Here is a 17,365-nt window from a genome sequence, read left to right as displayed (position 1 = left end):
GTCCTGGGATGGACACACACACACACTTGGCAGAGAGGAAGCATCTGCGTGTCTGCTGGGCCACTTGAGTCACCTCCTGGAGCTGTAGGCCCCAGGCTCTGTTGGCCTTGCAAATCACCCCAGAGATGAATAATGAGTCTGGAAAACTTTTCCAGGCATTTTCATGTGTGAAAAAGCTGTTTTCTTCTTAGGCCCCTCCTCCCTCTTTGTCACTTTGCAAATGTCTGTGGTTGTCTCGCCAAGTCCTGGAATCAGGCCACATCTCCCTGTTGACAGCTGTGTTGAGGGGTTGGGGGGAGCCTCGGAAGATCAGCCTGCCCCTTCCTTTCTCACTGCCCTCTCCCCAGCTCCTGCAAGAATCTAAGTAACCCAGAGGAAGAAGTAAACAGCTCACGGTGTTTTACAGGGGTCATAAAACGTGGCTCCACCCTCCAGAGAAAGTCGAGATTGGGAAGTAACCGCAGAACAGATGGGGCCTGGGGAGGGGGCAGCACCAAGTACGGAGACTTAGAGGAAAGTGGCGGCAGGGACTGAACGCGCATGCGCAGTCCATCCTCTGGGCTCCGGGCCCCAGATCCACGGGCTGGGTTTTCTCTCAGTGGCCAGGCATCTCAAGGGGTGGGGAGGAGACACAGAAGTTTCTTTTCTACAGCCATGCCTCATTTCTGAGTCCCTTTTCCATCAGGCAGGTGGGGGAAAAAGATATCACTTCTTCCTGGAGTTACATCCTAGTTCTGAGATCTTAATGCAATAACGCGTGGTAGGAGGATGGCGTTTTGGTTCTCGTGAAACAATTCCCAAGTCACTTCTGAGGTTCTTCCGCCCTGTCCACAGGCCCCCCGTCTGCAGGGCCCCATCCGTCACTTCCTCAGGGTCACTGTCACAGCCCAAGGGCATCCCCAGACCATCCCCCCGGGCTCTCACTGCCTCCTGGGGCCTCTGTCATTCCCCTTCAGGCCACGGGACCCTCCTCCTGGTTCTGGACCAGGGCCCTCTCCCCTCTGCTCTGGCCGAGGTGTCCCGAACAACTGCATGAGCCACATACATTAATATATACATCCTGTTTAATCTCACCACGATCTCCTGATACTATCCTCATTTTATGGATGAGGAAACTAAGGCTTAATAAGGTGACGTAAGTAATAAGTGTCCTTTCCACCTGTATACCCACACCACTTTGTGAAAAGGGGTGCATGAGTTGAGCAAACAAAAGCCTCAACTTTGCTGTTGTTGTTACACAGACGAACTCTTTATGCAAACAGAACTTCCACGGGAAACCTGAAAGTGTGTTTCTGCTCTGGTTGAAGGTGACTGGTCCGAGGCTCCATGTACAGCCTCCTCCTCCCCCTCCCCCCTGGGGGGGCACCTGGGGCATTTTAGTGATGTCCCAGGCCCAGGAGCCATCTGGTCTGTATGGCCTCCAGGCTGGCTCTATGGTCAGCCCACAGACCTGGATGGGGACATTTCTTGGTGCCCAGCCCAGTGGATTTCCTTGGAAGACATCAAGTTCATGGCACACGCAATCGTAACTTACCGCTTTGTTCTTCCTTTGAGACTGCCAGGCCCCAAGCCTTGGACACTGTGTCAGGGCCAGATCTATGGGCTTCTGAGAGGGTTTGGAGGCTGGCCCACCCTCGCTGCCCAGTCTCTCCACTGCATCCACCGCAATCAGCAGAGGCTGCATGGGGCCAATTGCCTTAAATAAACGTTAATCCTGCTCAGAGCTAGATTGACAGGGCCTTTGGGAAGGGCCAGAAGGAACAGGGCTATAATTTATCCCCTGAGACTGTTTCTGATTTTGTATTTTCCTTTTGGCAAATCTCTTCTTTGAGGCTGCTGCTATCTCATCCCATTTTATTCATAAAATGGATGTTTCAAGAAACACTAATAGCCCTTGGGCTTCCCATAGCTGGTCATTTCATCCATTCCCTCACTAGATAAACATTAGGTGAGCACCTACTGAGTACCAGGTGCTGTGCTAAGAACCGGGGACGCAAAGGCAAGGAAGATGCATCTCCTTCACAGTCCACAGGTCATAGGTCACAGGTCACAGTTCATGCCTCTGTGCTTTTCTAGCCCTGGGAAATTGTAGTGGACATTTGCTGGCCCTTGGCCACTCAGCATTCATTTCCCCTAACAGCTCTCTGGTTTCCTTTCCCATGACCTGCCCCCCTCAAGCACAGCCTTGCTGAGACAATGAATCACGGGAAACTTGCCCTCCCCTCGTGTAAATCAAAGGGGTGTCTGGAGGTTTTCTCAGCCACAGCTATTCCTCTCTCTGCCCCAATAAGACCAAAGCCTGGAGACACGGCCCAAGGCCTGCTAGTCAGACCCCTTTCCAGGACTTTGAAACAAGGTTGGGAGAGACAGTTGGTATATTCACCCCAGCAGCATAACCTAACTGCCAAGGAACTTCTCTTCTGCTTCCTATACTTCTTCCAAACCTAGTTCTCCAGCCTTCTTATGGATTTGGGGGACCTCCCAAGTTTTCTTTTCTTTTCTTTAAGACAGCCAGAGTTGGTTTCTGTTGCTTGCAATTGAAGAACCCTGACCAGTATCCCAGGTTCCAGCTGTTATGTCAATTGCATCTAACTTGCTTGCCACATCTGTTGCTGAGCACCTATTCTGGGCCAGGGATTGTGTATACATCGATCTGGAGGAAGACTGATAAGCAAACAGCTAGTGTTTAAACTATGAGAAGTGTCCTGGAAGCTCAGGGAACAAGGGAGGAAGAGGTCAGCTCCACCTGGGGGCAGGAGGAAGCCAAGAAAGCCGGTCATCCAAACGGAGTTCCCTGCTCTGCCCTCTCTCTCCTCCCCTTCCTCAACCTTCCCAACACAGCAACTGGAGGGATCTTTCACAAATCAGATCAAGTCACTGTGAGCTCAAAATCCTCACTCAGAGTACAAGCCAAGTCCTACGAAGGCCTACAGACCCTATATAACCTGGCTCCCCAGCAAAGGACTGTGTCTCCTAATCCTGTGCAGTGGGGCAGGGCCACAGGTTCAAGCTCTCTCCAACCAGAGGGAGAGAGACTGCCAGAGAGACTGTTTGTTTTTTACTTTTAATTACGGTAAAATACACATAACCTAAAATTTATGAATTTAACCATTTTCAAGTGTACAGTTCGGTGGCACTAAGTACACTCACATTGTTATGCAACTATCACCACCATCCATCCACAGAACTCTTCAGTTTGTAAAACTGAAACTCTATACCCATTAAACAATAACTCCATTCCTCCCTCCCCACTCTGTCCCTGGCAATTCTTCTACCTCTGAGAATTTGACTGCACTAGGTACCTCATATAAGTGGAATCTTATAGTATTTGTCCTTTGGTGACTGGCTTATTTCACTTAGCAGAATGTCTTCAGGGTTCATCAATGTTGTAGTGTGTGTCAGAATTTCCTTCCTTTTTAAGGCTGAATAATATTCCACTGTATGTATATATCACATTTTGTTATTCATTCACCTGCAGATGGACACTTGGATTGCTTCCACCTTTTAGCTATTGTGAATAATGCTGCTATGGGACTTCCCTGGTGGCACAGTGGTTAAGAATCCTCCTGCCAATGCAGGGGACACGGGTTCGAACCCTGGTCCGGGAAGATCCCACACGCTGCGGAGCAACTAAGCCCGTGCACCACAACTACTGAGCCTGTGCTCTAGAGCCCGCAAACCACAGCTACGGAAGCCCCAGCACCTAGAGCCCGTGATCTGCAACAAGAGAAGCCATCGCAGTAAGAAGCCCACGCACAGCAATGAAGAGTAGCCCACGCTTGCCGCAACTAGAGAAAGCCCATGCGCAGCAACGAAGACCCAACGCAGCCAAAAATAAATAAATAAATAAATAAATAAATAAATTTATAAAAAAAAAATAATGTCGCTATGAACGTGGGGGTACAAATATCTCTTTGAGTATCTGCTATCAGTTCTTTCTGGCAGACACCCAGATCAAATGAGGAAGCACCATACTGTTTTTATTTGTTTTGTTTTGTTTTTGGCTGCACCACACAGCTTGCAGGAACTCAGTTCCCTGACCAGGGATTGAACCCCGGGCCCAGTGAGTGAAAGCATCCAGTCCTAACCACTGGAGCGCCAGGGAAGTCCTGACCACCATACTGGTTTTGACAGCAGCCACAGCATTTTGTATCCCCACCAACGGTGCACAAGCGTTCCAAGTTTCTCCACCTCCTTTTCAATGCTTCTTGTTTTTTGTTTTTTGATAATAGCCATCCTAATGGGTGAAGTGGTATCCCACTGTGGTTTTGATTTGCATTTCTTTTATGATTAGTGATATTGAGTATGTTTTCTTGCGCTTATTGACCAGTCCTATATCTTCTTTGGAGAAATGTCTATTTAAGTCCTTTGCCCATTTAAAAATCATATTGTGTGTTGTTTGGTTGTTGATTCATAGGAGTTCTTTATATATTCTGGATATCAACCCCTTATCATGTATAGAATTTGCAAATATTTTCTCCAGTTCTGTGGGCTACCTTTCCACTGTGTTACTTGTGCCCTTTGACGTACACCATGGAGAAGATTTTAAAGGGTTGGTGGAAGTCAGCCAGTTTGGGCAGCAGTGGAGCGAGAGGAAGCTGTTTCCGTCAAAGGAAACAGCCTGTGTAAACACGAAGAGGAAAGAAACAGCAAAAAGTAAGTAGTTGAGTTTTGCTAGAACATGTGTGCAGGGGGTAGGAAGTGGGGAGAGGTGAGGCTGGAGGAACAATAGGCCAGCTAAGTGGCTTGGAGTCTATTCTAAGATGGAGCTACTCAAGGAGTGGTCCCAGGACCCCTGCCCCAGCATCACCTACCAGGAGTTTGTGAAAAATGCACTCCAGTTGCTCCAGCTCTGGCCTACACTGGGCTGGGGCCCGGGGATCTGGGCTTTAACAAGCCCCTGGCATTATTCTCACGTTCGGTCAAATTTGAGCGCTGTTCCAAGGGTAATGAGCAGCCACCGAGGGGTCAGGCTAGGCTGATGCAAAGATGACTTGGGCTGTAATTCAGTGTCCTCCAGCCACTCCATGTCCACCCCCACCCCGGCCACCTCCATCCGTCCAGCCACCCACCCCCCCAGCACCGTATCACCCCCTCTCCCCCTAGTCGCCTGACCCTCTGCAGGGTCCGGCGTCAGAGGCCGAGGGCACCCCCCCCCACCCTCCGCGCTGCCGAAGCCAGGCCCACATTCCTCTCACTTCCTGCCATTGTCCCGGGTTCCTGTGGCCGCGACTCTGCACTCGCCCGGGGCCTCCTCACGGCCCCGGGGAGCGATGACTCATTTCCCTTCTCCCCAGTGACATAGTCCTGCGCCCAGTTTAGCCGGCCCGGGCTGCGGCCCGGCACGCTCCCCGCCGGCCTCGATCGCCAGCACTGCGAAGCCCTTCTCGGCCCGCAGGGGGTGCCCGAGCCCGCAGCGCCTTCCCCGGGCGCCGGAGCCGAGCCGGCTTCCCTCGGCTGCCAGGACTCAGCTCCCCCGGCCGGCGAGGAGCCGGAGAAGCCTCTGACCCTGCTCTTCGCCGCCCTCTGCCCGGAATCAGACCCCTGACGGTCACGGATGGGGAAACTGGGACCTGGGGGAGGGGGTGTGCCTTGACTAAGGCAGCACAGCCCATCCTGGGAAGCGGGGAATGGAATTCAACACTCTCGCCCCACAGACCCGCCGGCATTAATTTTACCCTTCTCGCCCCCCCACCCCCCACCCCATGGTGTTTCCCGTGCAAAGTTTGCAGACAATAATATTTCCCAGATTCTGATCATTTGTGGGCCCTGAAACAAGGCCACCCCTGGAAGCAGCAGGAGCGGAGGGCAGCTGGGGCTCCGCTTGGGAAGCAAGTTGATCAGTGGTGGCTTTATGACAGTGTGGTGCCTTCATATCTCCTGTGGACACTGAAGATTTGTTTTTTTAAAAAGTCAGCATTTTTTTTTTTTTTTTTTTTTTGGCCTGCACCGAGGACATTCGGGATCTTAGTTCCCCAAGGAGGGATGGAACCCGTGCCCCCTGCACTGGAAGGGGGGATTCGTAACCACTGGACCGCCGGGGAAGTCCCCCAAAGTCAGCATTTTTGAAGTGGGTGGTTGAGTTCTGGGAAGCGTACTTCCAAAGGCGGAGCACCTGTGAGACACCTGCAGGGCATTTCCAGAAGGTGCGCAGGAGCTGCTGGGGACAGAGCTGGAGAAGGCCGATTCCTGTTATGTGTGGCCCTATGTCTATCAATGGACTGCTGGGGGCTTGGAGGGCTTGCGCTAACACAGCTAGTGGGGAGTGGGCTTGCTGTCCCTGGAAGTGTTCAAGCAGGTGCTGGATTAGCACCCTGGGCGGGTGGCATAGTTGGGGTTTACCTCAGGACGGGAACCTGGGCGAGGTGGACCTCAGGTTGTTGCTCGGAGGCATGAACAGCAACGCAAAGGGCATCTCTCAGACCTTCCATTCCTGGTCCTGCAGCCATGATGCCTTGAGAGCAGAGGCTCAGGGGAATGCAGTGTGCTCCGCTCCCGAGCCTTCTGGGGAGTTGTTCCTGGCTGGTCTGCATGTCCTGCTGAGGGGCGGGATAGCTCTGACCGGAGCCTGCCGTCCTGCCTGGCGGCCTGGCCTGCCCTCTGATGACACAGTGAGCAGCAGAGGAAGGGGCCTCGCACGCTCTGGAGTCACAACCAGACCTGAGTTCAGATCCCACCTCCACCACTTCCTCAGCAAATCCTCTGACTTCTCTGAACCTCAAGTTCCTCAGCTATAAAAGGAGAATGAAAATATTTACTTAGAGGTGGTGCAAGGTGAGGTGTATACAATGCCTGGTGCGGAGCAAGAGCTGAAAGAACATCCATTCTCTCTGACTCGCTTTAGTTCAGGGCCCAGGATGTGCCCTCTTGGGAAGAGATTAGAACATTCCCGAAAAGAATGCTGAATGTGGAAAGGGTCTACAGGTGACTTTAATAAAAAGCCTTGCACTTTTTCCCTGCCCATCTGAAAACTCTTTAACAGTGTATGTGGCTGAAACACAGCTGTCCTTGGGCAACTCCCTTGACTTCTCCAGTCCCAGTTTCTTCCCTTTTAATATGAAGACAGTGGGAAAGGGATTCTCAAACACCTGCTAGCAGGTCCTGTCAACATTCTTCAATGTGGAAGAACTTTGTAAACCATCTCAGCTTTAGTTCTCCAAACTAGCTGAATCTTTCCACCTGGGCAGCTTCCACCCTGCCTGGATTTCTTAACAAGTCAGGAGTGGTGGAAGGATGTAGGTTTTGGCATCTCACAAAACTCAGAATCCTAGCTTCGCCATTTGCTTGCTTTGTTTGCTAACCTCGGAATGAGGACAATAACAGCTCCTTTGCAGGGCTGCTGGGAGAGTTGAATGGGAACGCATGTGCCCGGTGCTCTCACTTATACACTAGGTGCTTAATAAATGGTAATTAATATTTGCATAAAGTGCTTAGAGTGCTGTCTGGCACATAGTTAAGTGCTTTATAAATGTTTACTAAATAACTAGAAATGTAGCTAGATTAAAACAGACATATATAAATAGATATGTGCATAAATAGATATAGAGATAGCAGCTAGGTCAAGCTCTTCCCTTCTATACCTCCCAGACTTCTTCTGAAAATTTGTCCACCAACCTCCTCCCCTCCCAGTCTGACCCCAAATTTCTCTGGTCGCGCCAGTGAAATTCAAGGTTTGAGGGCTGTAAAAGATGGTTCTTACTCACAAAGAAGTTGCAGATACTGAAAGAGAGGTCCTTCCGGCTCAAACCACTCATCCAACTGCTATCATTGGAGACCCCTCCTTTGTGATAGCATCTTTTAAGAAATTTACTCACATAAACTCTTATTTGTGTTCCCCCAACAGCCCCAGGAGGGGTGGTAAGGATAAAGATTAGGCACTTGATATCACCAAAAGGAACTGGAGGGACATGAAAAGTGCTGGGTTTTCCCCATCCAAGCCCCAACCAGCCAGCCTTGAGCCATGAGGTCAAATCATAATAATCACCACTATTTAATGGATGGTCAACACAGCTTATCTAAAGTTGATAATCCCATTAAGTCAGCATTAAACACCCATTTTACAGCTGAGGAAACTGAGGTTAGATGGGTAAAGTGACTCAAAGTCATTTAGCCAGTAACTGTCAAGTAGGGATTCTAGACCCAGGTCTGAGGACTCCAAACCCATTGCAACTGGACTCTGGCATCCTGACGCTCTGCTGGGGGATGGGGGAGAGAGGTCTGGTGCTTCTTCTGAGTGGAGCTCAGACCAGATACCAGGACAAGAATATGAACAAGGTCCACTTGGGCCCATGCACTCACTTTCCCCAAATCTGAATTCTGCCTCTGTGCCCTCGGAGGCTTGAAGGGCTGTGTCAGAGCAGCAGAACCACCTTTAGCTCTGTAAAGGGATTTGTTATGGCCTTTGATATTACATAACTAATTGCGTCAACAGTCTCTGTAAAGCTGCTCTCTTCTCATCTGATGATGAAGCTTTAGGTCCATAGGGCAGGCATTTGGGCAGAGAAGACAGATGTAAAGTGGGAGAGGGGGAGGATAAGCTGGAACCTGAGAGGATGGACTGAGACCAGTGCTAGTTCTTCTTGCCTCTGACCTTGATGATGGAGGTTTCCTACAGGAGAAGCTGACACTCTTTGTGGAGATGCTAAGCACAAACCTGGCCCAGGAGTCTCAGAAGCCACAGGATGGTCTTGGGACAGCTGGGCAGTGGCAGGTGGGACAGCTGCCTCACTCATCAGGGTCAGCCAGCAGATAACTAATAACTTGGGTAAGTTACAAATGTGCCTGTCTTGCCCTTCTGGGCATTAAAAAAGTTTTTTTTTGTATTAGTTATCTATTGCTATGTAACAAATTACCCCCAAACCTAGCAGGTTAAAACAATCTAAGGTCATTATCTTACACAGTTTCTGTGGGTCAGGAATCTGGCAGCACCTTATCTGGGTAGTTCTGTCTCAGGATCCCTCATGAGGTTACAGTCAAGCTATCAGCCAGGCCTGCAGTCAACTGAAGTCAACTGAAGTGGGACTGGAGGACCCACTTCTAAGACGGGTCATTCTCATGGCTGTTGGCAGGAGGCCTCAGTTCCTTGCCATATGGACCTCTCCACAGGCATGCTTGAGTGTCCTCCTGGCATGTCAACTTACTTCCCCAGAGCAAGGGACCCAAGAGAAAGCAAAGCAGAAGCCATGATTTCTTTTATGACCTAGTCTTGGTCATCACAAACCATCATTTCTGCCATCTCTTATCTGTTACAGTTCAGCCCTATTCTGTGTGGGAGGAGAATGTGTAAGAGCGTGAATACCAGGAAGTGGGGACCACTGGGGCCGTCTTGGAAGCCACCATGAGGGACATCAGAGTGTCCTGATGTCACGGTGTTGCTGGAATCAAGAGGCCCCAGGGAGGTTCACCAGAGTGTCCGGCCTTCCCAACTATCTGGAGAGTGCTTTAGGTTCATGGACCTCCTCCCATGTCCTAACTCCTCCCCACAGTCCCCAGCACCGTGCTGCCTCAGCATCTCCACTCGGAAATCCAGGAGGTATCTCAAACTAACATGCCCAACACTGAACTTCTGACTTTCCCCCAAACCACCTCCTCTCATGCTTTTTCTAGTTGTGGTGAGCGGGGGTTACTCTTCGTTGCGGCGCTCAGGCTTCTCATTGCGGTGGCTTCTCTTGTTGCGGAGCATGGGCTCTAGGCACGCGGGCTTCAGTAGTTGCAGCACGCAGGCCCTAGAGCGTGTGGGCTTCAGTAGTTGTGGCTCACAGGCTCTAGAGCGCAGGCTCAGTAGTTGTGGCGCACGGGCTTAGTTGCTCCGCGGCATGTGGGATCCTTCCAGACCAGGGATCGAACACGTGTCCCCTGGATTGGCTGGCGGATTCTTAACCACTGCGCCACCAGGGAAGTCCCTCGGTGCAAAACTTTGATATCATCATTGCTCTGTCTCATTTGTCATGCCCAATCCATCAACAAATCCTGTTAGCTCTACTTTCAAAATATGTCTGGGATCCACCTACTTCTCTGCACCTCTGTTGCTGCCACCCCGACTGAGCCCCGTCCTTTTTTTTTTTTTTTTTTTTTTAAATTTACTTTTGGCTGCGTTGGGTCTTCGCTGCTGCACGTGGGCTTTCTCTAGTTGTGGTGAGTGGGTGAGTCTGGTCTTCTCTTACCTGGGTCAGTGTGATGGCCTCCTGACTGGCCCCTCTGCTCCTGCTCTGTAGCGTCTGTCTCCACACACCAGGTGAGATGAAAAGCAGGTGAGGGAAGGCCCCACTGAGAAGGTGACCTTTGAGATAAAAACCCAAGGAAGTGAGGACGTGAGCCCTGGCTTAATAAATGAGTCCTATTAAACCCAGCAACCCTCACACCTCCTACACACCCTGCCTATCTTCCCTGATTTACTTTCTTCCACTGTATTTTCCATCTCTCACCTGACTTACTTCGGGATTTGTTCACTGTTTCCCCTCCGGAATGTAAGCTCAGCCAGGGCTGGGATTATTGTCTGTTGTGTTCCCTGTTGTGTCCCCAGAGCCTAGAGCAGTGTCAGGCAGGTGCTCAGAAAGTACTTGTTGAATAAATAGCAGGTCCTCAAGAAAAATTTTTCAAAGAATAAATGGAGCATGATAATAATGTACTAACTTGCCAGCTGTGTGGCATTAAATGAGTCACCTCCCCTCTCTGAGCCTTGGACTAGACACAGGCTCATCCTCACGGATGTGGTTGCCTTAGAGTGGGCTCGGGGCTATGGGGAGTTCTAGATGCAGTGGCTCTGCTGCTTGCCATGGTGAGACCTTGGGCAGGTCACTGAACCTCTCTGACCCTCTGTTAAATGAGGATAATCATAATAAACAGCCTAAGACATTGTTATACAGATGACATGGGCTTAGGGACAGGCCCAATAATTGGCAAAGAATAGGTCTTCCCAGAGAGGAAGATGACTTGTCCCACAAATTCCAAAATTCTTCCTGCCCTGGTCATGGGACAACTGTGCATCCAAGGCTCTTGGCCTCTGGGATTTTCCAGAACCTGGATCAAGACCTGCTATGATTGCCAGTATTTTTCCGCAATTAAAAACCAGTCCCTCTGGGGACTTCCCTGGTGGCACAGTGGATAAGATGCCGCACTCCCGATGCAGGGGGCCTGGGTTCGATCCCTGGTCAGGGAGCTAGATCCCAAGTGCACAGAGTTCGCATGCCACAACTAAGGAGCTGGCGAGCTGCAACTAAGGAGCCCACCTGCTGCAGCTAGGACCCGGTGCAACCAAATACATAAATAAATATTAAAAACACACCAACGAACCTATCCCTCTGAGTTCTGCCCCTGACAGTCAGGGAAAGATGCACAAAGGCTCCCAGGGTGGCCCTGTCTACTGAGAGACTCTGTCAGGAGACGAAGGAATTCAGAGGACGCTTTACCTTGTGTGACTGCATCACCCACACACGAAATTACTGAAATCACTCTTTAAATCTGGAGGCACCTTGGAAATAAGTTTGTCCAGAGGCTGCAAATTGGCAGCCACACGCTGGATGGGACTCAGGGACCTGATTGTTCCGTTTGTCCTATACCTCATTTTGAAAACAACAGAATCTGAATGCTTGTGGATAGTTCGGAAGAGTCAAGGCCTGCAGACCCCACCACACCCTACGGCCTCACACCCAGCCAGATGAGCATCTTTGCTTTGTTTTCGTGGACCCCTGAGGAGCCCATCTGTGTGCTTCACAGGTGCGAATGCAAGAAGATGACTTCTTGGAAAATCATCTCAGCCTCTTGGCTACCAGGATCATTTTGGGCTCCTATCCAGCCAGCGGTTAAGAACACAGTAGCCTGTATCATCTGCTACCATGGAGTTGTCCCCAGGCCCCTTCTCTATGGTTCTTGACCTGCCCCCCAATTTTTCATACTCACTTCCTACTCATGTCCACTTTGGTGTAACAGGAGTGGAGCCAGTCTGGCTCTTTCCTCTGCCAGGAGCATCCTCTCTCTGTAGGCTGCTTAAGGCCCCTGGTTCTGTATCACCTCCTTTGAGAAGCCTTCCCTAACTGTCCCCCTGCCTTTCCCTGGTCCCCAGGCAGCCTGATCTGGCCATGCTGTTGCCTGGACAGGGGCCTGTCGTGACCCCTTTCCCTCTAGATTGTACTGATTTCTTTATGGATCTGCTTCCCGCGTCGGACCGTGAGCTTCGTGATGACAAGGGCTGTATATTACTTAGCTTGTGTACCTAGGGTGTAGCTGATGTGGTTTCTCAATGAACGGGTCCTGAGACTGTAATAAAAGAGTGAATTAATAAAGGAAGGAAGGAAGGAGGGAGAGAAGGAAATAAAGAAGAGGACTATTAGTTAATTTGCCCTTTTCCTACCACCCATTTGCCTGGCAGGGTCCCACCGCTGTCAGCGTCCACCCCCTCTGCTGGGTGTGTGTCAGTCCTCCCATCTGAGGATCTGGGCCTGGGCCGGCTGTAATTGACATTCATCTCACCCCATCCCCGAACATAGCATTATACCCAGCTTCTGCTTGTTCTAGTTTTTCATTGTTTTTGTTGTAAATTTCATGATATAACCTACATGCCCCCAAATGCAAATTATCAGTGTACAGTCAGGCAAATTTTCAAAGTGAACACACCCATGTCAGTAGCACCCAGATCAAGAAAGAAGGTAAACAGCCCTCCTTGTGCCCTCTTCCAGGCACTGTTCCCCTGCCAAGGGTCACCATTATTCTGGCTTTTTTCACCATCAGTTTTCCTGCCTTGTATTTTATGTAAATATGATAATATATTATATGGTTTTTCGAGTCTGGTTTCTTTTACTTAGTACTGTATTTATGAGATTGATTCATGTTGTGGTTTAGTTATCCTTATTGCTATATAATATTTTGTGGCACAAATATGCCGTAATTTATTCATTCTGCTGTTGATGGACATTTGGGTTGTTTCCAGTTGGGGGCTATTCAGACTAGTGCTTTCATGAGCATTCTTGTACATGTCTTGGGGGGCATGTGTGCACCTTCATGTTGGGTATCTACCTAGGTGTTGAGTAGCTGGGTCACAGGCAAGGTGTATGCTCTATCGTAGTAGAGACTCGCCGTTTTCCACAGTGGTGGTGACAATAGTCGCTACAACCCGTAAGGTTTGAGAGTCTCAGTTGCTCCACATTCTCACCGATGCTTGGCATTACCTGTCTTTCTTTGCCCAGATATTCTGGTGGGTGGATTATTTCATTCTGACCACAGGCTCAATCTCACTGGCAGTCTGCTCCAGCTCTCTTCAGTTTGGGATGGATTCTGGAGAATGAGCTTCTCCGGTCCTCCACTCTCGTCCTGCAGTTTTGAGCTATAGCTCGTGTCTACCCCTGCAGATCTATACCAGGCTTCTCAGCTGTGTTTCAGGACTCTCTTCCATGAGGAGGGCTCCATCCTCAGATGATATCACCCCATAGAGTGTGGACTACCAGGGAGGAGGATGGGAAGGCAGAGGAAAGCCACAAGGAAACTTTGCTTCAAATCCTGCACGGGCCCTTCCCAAGTAGGCATGGCTGCAGCTTACTCAGTTGGCCACCTGTGGATCCTTCTTAGGTGTTATATTCAAAACACTGAGTAGGCATAAAAATAATTAAATATAAGAGCCAAAGCTATAACACTCTTAGAAGAAAACATGGGGTAAATCATGACCTTGGATTTGGCAATGGTTAGACATGACACCCAAAGCACAAGAGACCAAAGGAAAAAAATAGATAAACTGGACTTCATTAAGGTTAAAAGCTTTTGTGTTTCAATGGATACTATCGAGAGAGTGAAAGACAACCCATAGAATGGGAGGAAAATATTTGCAAATCATTTATCTGATAAGGGGCTTGTATCTAGAATACACGAAGAACATTTGGAACTCAATAATAAAAAGATAAGTAACCCAGTTAATAAATGGGAAATGGACCTAAAGAAACATTTTTCTAAGGACACTATACAAATGGCCAAGAGGAACATAAAAAGATTCCCAACTGCATTAGTCATCAGGGAAATGCAAATCAAAACTACAATGAGGTACCACTTCACAGCCACTAGGATGACTGTAATGGAAAAGACAGAGAATAACAAGTGTTAGTGAGGACATGGAGAAATCAGAACCCTCATATACTTCTAGTGGGAATGTAAAATGGTGCAGCCATTTTGGGAATCAATGTGGCAGTTCATCGAAAAGTTGAACACAGCGTTCCCATTTGATCCAGCAATTCCACTCCTAAGTATATACCCAAGAGAAATGTAAACATATGTCCATACAGCAACTTGTACATGACTATTCATTACAGCATTATTCATAATAGCCAAAAGGTAGAAACAACTCAAATGTCTATCATTGAATGGATGAGCAATGTCCATAGTTGCAAGGATGTCCATGATGAATGGATAAGCAAAATACTTATCTATACTTATCTATACTTGCCTATCCATACAATGGAAAATTATTTGCAAATATGAAACACTGAAACATGCCACTACATGGATGAATCTTGCAAACCTTATGCTTAAGTGAAAGTAACCAGTCACAAAATAACACATACGATTCCATTTATATGAAATGTCCAGAATAGGCAAATCCTAGAGACAGAAAATAGAATAGTGGTTTCCTAGGGCTGTGGGAGATGGGGAGATGCAGGGTGACAACTAAAGGGAAATAAACCATTTGGGGGATGGTGAAACTGTTCTTAAATTGTGGTGACTGTTGAACAATTCTGTAAATGTACTAAAACCCATTGAATTGTGCACTTTAAATGTGTTGAATTGTATGTTATGTGAATTATACCTCAATAAAGCTAATACAAAAAATAATAAAACAGTGATTTGAAACCCTCACTGTTGTTCCTTGAGGAAAGACTAGAAGGGAAAGTAGTGGGTTAAATGGTGGCCCTCCCATATGATATGTCCACATCCTAACCCCTGGAACCTGTGAATGTGACCTGATTTGGAAAAAGGGTCTTTGCAGATGTAATTAAGCATCTAAGGATGAGATCATCCTGGATTATCCAGGTGGGCCCTAAATCCAAGACAAGTATCCTAATAAGAGACACACAGAGGAGAGAGGTAGAGAGAAGACAAGGCCATGAAGATGGAGGCAGAGATTGGAATGATGCAGCCCAGGAACCTCTGGGGCCACCAGAGACTGGAAGGAGCAAGGAAGGATTCTCCCCCAGAGACTTTGGAGGGAACATAACCCCAGCAACACCTTGATTTGTCCTTCTTGCCTCTAACACTATGAGAGGATAAGTTTCATTGTTTTGAGCCATCAAACTTGTGGCAATTTGTTATGGCAGCCCCTGGGAAACCAATACAGGGAATTACTGTGATAATGCAGCAGAACTTTTAAGAGCTTGTTTCCCCAGCTGTCTCTCTCTTTCTCTGTCCTTCTGAACGTGCCTCTCTGCGTCTCTCTCTTTTTGTTCCTTCTTGTGTGGCAGCGGCTGCCAGTCCCCCCCTCCCAACCTCAGCTCTTTCCACGGAAACCTAGCTGGGCCACAGCAGCTGCCCTGCTTATCCCTAAAGCCCAGGATGGATACGGGCTGAGCCAGAGCTCTCCTCAGCAGTGGAAGGAATCGGCGATCGTGAGTGGCCATCCTTGTTTCTCCCGTCCAGATCTTTCTCAGGAAACAGCCACCTGGTTCCCCAACTGCCTTTTGAGTCTTCCCTTTCCCTCTTTCCCAACATCCTCTCCATCACTTCCAAACAACTGTGGAATCAGCCCAATTCTCTCCACCCCTTGCTTCTCCCTGGGTTCAGGCCACCAGCACCTCCCTCGGACCACTGCACCATCTTGGGTGTACTGCCCGGACGACCCATCCATCTCAGTCCATTCTGGCTGCTATAACAAAATACCAGAGACTGGGTGTCTTGTAAACAACAGACATTCATTTCTCACCGTTCTGGAGCCTGGGAAGTCCAGAATCAAGGTGCTGGCAGATTCAGTGCCTGGTAAGGGTCTGCCTCCTGGTTCATGGACGACCATATTCTGTGTCCTCACATGGTAGAAGGGGCGAGGGAGCTCTCTGGGATCTGTTCTTTAAGGGCACTAATCCCTTTGATGAGGGTTCTGCCCTCGTGAACTAATCACCTGCCAAAGACCCCACCTCCTGATACCATCACATTGGGGGTTAGGATTTCAATATATGAATTGGGGGGAGGGGGGACACAAACTTTTGGTCGGTTTTTTTTTTTTTTTTTTTTTTTTGACCACGTCACGCACAGCATGAGGGACCTTAGCTCCCCGACCAGAGATGGAACCCGTGCCCTTGCGGTGGAAGTGTGGAGTCCTAACCACTGGGCAGACAGGGAATTCCCAGCACTTGGTCTTTGACACCATCCTTTACACTTCAGCCGAGCAGAGTGTTCCAACACTGCAAGTGTGAACATGCTCCACCCCACCTCTTACCCCTTCAGTGCCTTCCTTCTGCTCTAAGATTATATCCAAAGTCTTTAGTATGGTTTGTGGGAGTGCCTCCTCCATCCTTTCAGCCTCATCAATGCCATACAGCCCAGGCTCATTCCTCACACATACGGCTATGACAGAGCTTGTCCTCAGAAAGCTCATAATCTGAGGATCTAATTCTGTTGAATCCTACAGTAACCTGCTGAAATGAATATTATTAATCTAAGTTGATTAGGATGTTTTTGTTCCAAATGACACGGGACCCAACTCGAGGCTTGAGCAAAAGAGGGAACGTACTGGGTTACATGACTGAAAGGTTAAGGGGGCATATCTGGCTTCAGGCATGGCTGGATCTAGATTCAACAATGCCTCCTGGACCACACTGCCCTGGCTCTTGTCTCTTCTCACCTTGAGGTTAGCAGCATGTGGTCACCCCAGCATCCCTGTGGGTCCTCTCACAGTCACCATCTGGCTGCAGGTTCAGATCCCTAGAGCTCTAAGGCCAGTGGGACAGCAGAGACCTCTTTTGGGGAGCTCCTGCAAAAGCCCAGCCACTCACCCCCAAAAACCAGCTCAGGTCACTTGTATGTCCTTGAGCCCGTCACTCCAACCAGAGGGGGGTGACGTCCCAATGGTCGAGGCTCTTACTAAAAGCTCCAAGCCCATCCAAATGTACCACTGAAATGAGGTGTGGTGCCCCCCCTAACCTCATGGATGAGAGCAGGGGAGGGGTGGACCTTCTAAGTGGAAATCAAGGGGTGTTGCTCTAAGATGGGGGCACAGAAGCCAGAGAGGCAGACAAAAAAGGTTTTCAATCCACTCTGTTTCAGATGTAGGGGCATAAGGTACACAGAGAGGTAACTGACACACCAGGTCACACTGCTGGTACCTGGAAGAGTTAAGGCTTGAATCCCGGTCTGCCTGGCTTCAAGTGGCTCCTTGCACAAAGCCACCTTGCCCCGG

The sequence above is a fragment of the Kogia breviceps genome, chromosome 19 (assembly GCF_026419965.1).
Source record: "Kogia breviceps isolate mKogBre1 chromosome 19, mKogBre1 haplotype 1, whole genome shotgun sequence".
Classification (NCBI taxonomy): Eukaryota; Metazoa; Chordata; class Mammalia; order Artiodactyla; family Physeteridae; genus Kogia; species Kogia breviceps.
The sequence above is the reverse complement of the archived record's forward strand: the minus strand, read 5'-3'. Positions refer to the sequence as shown.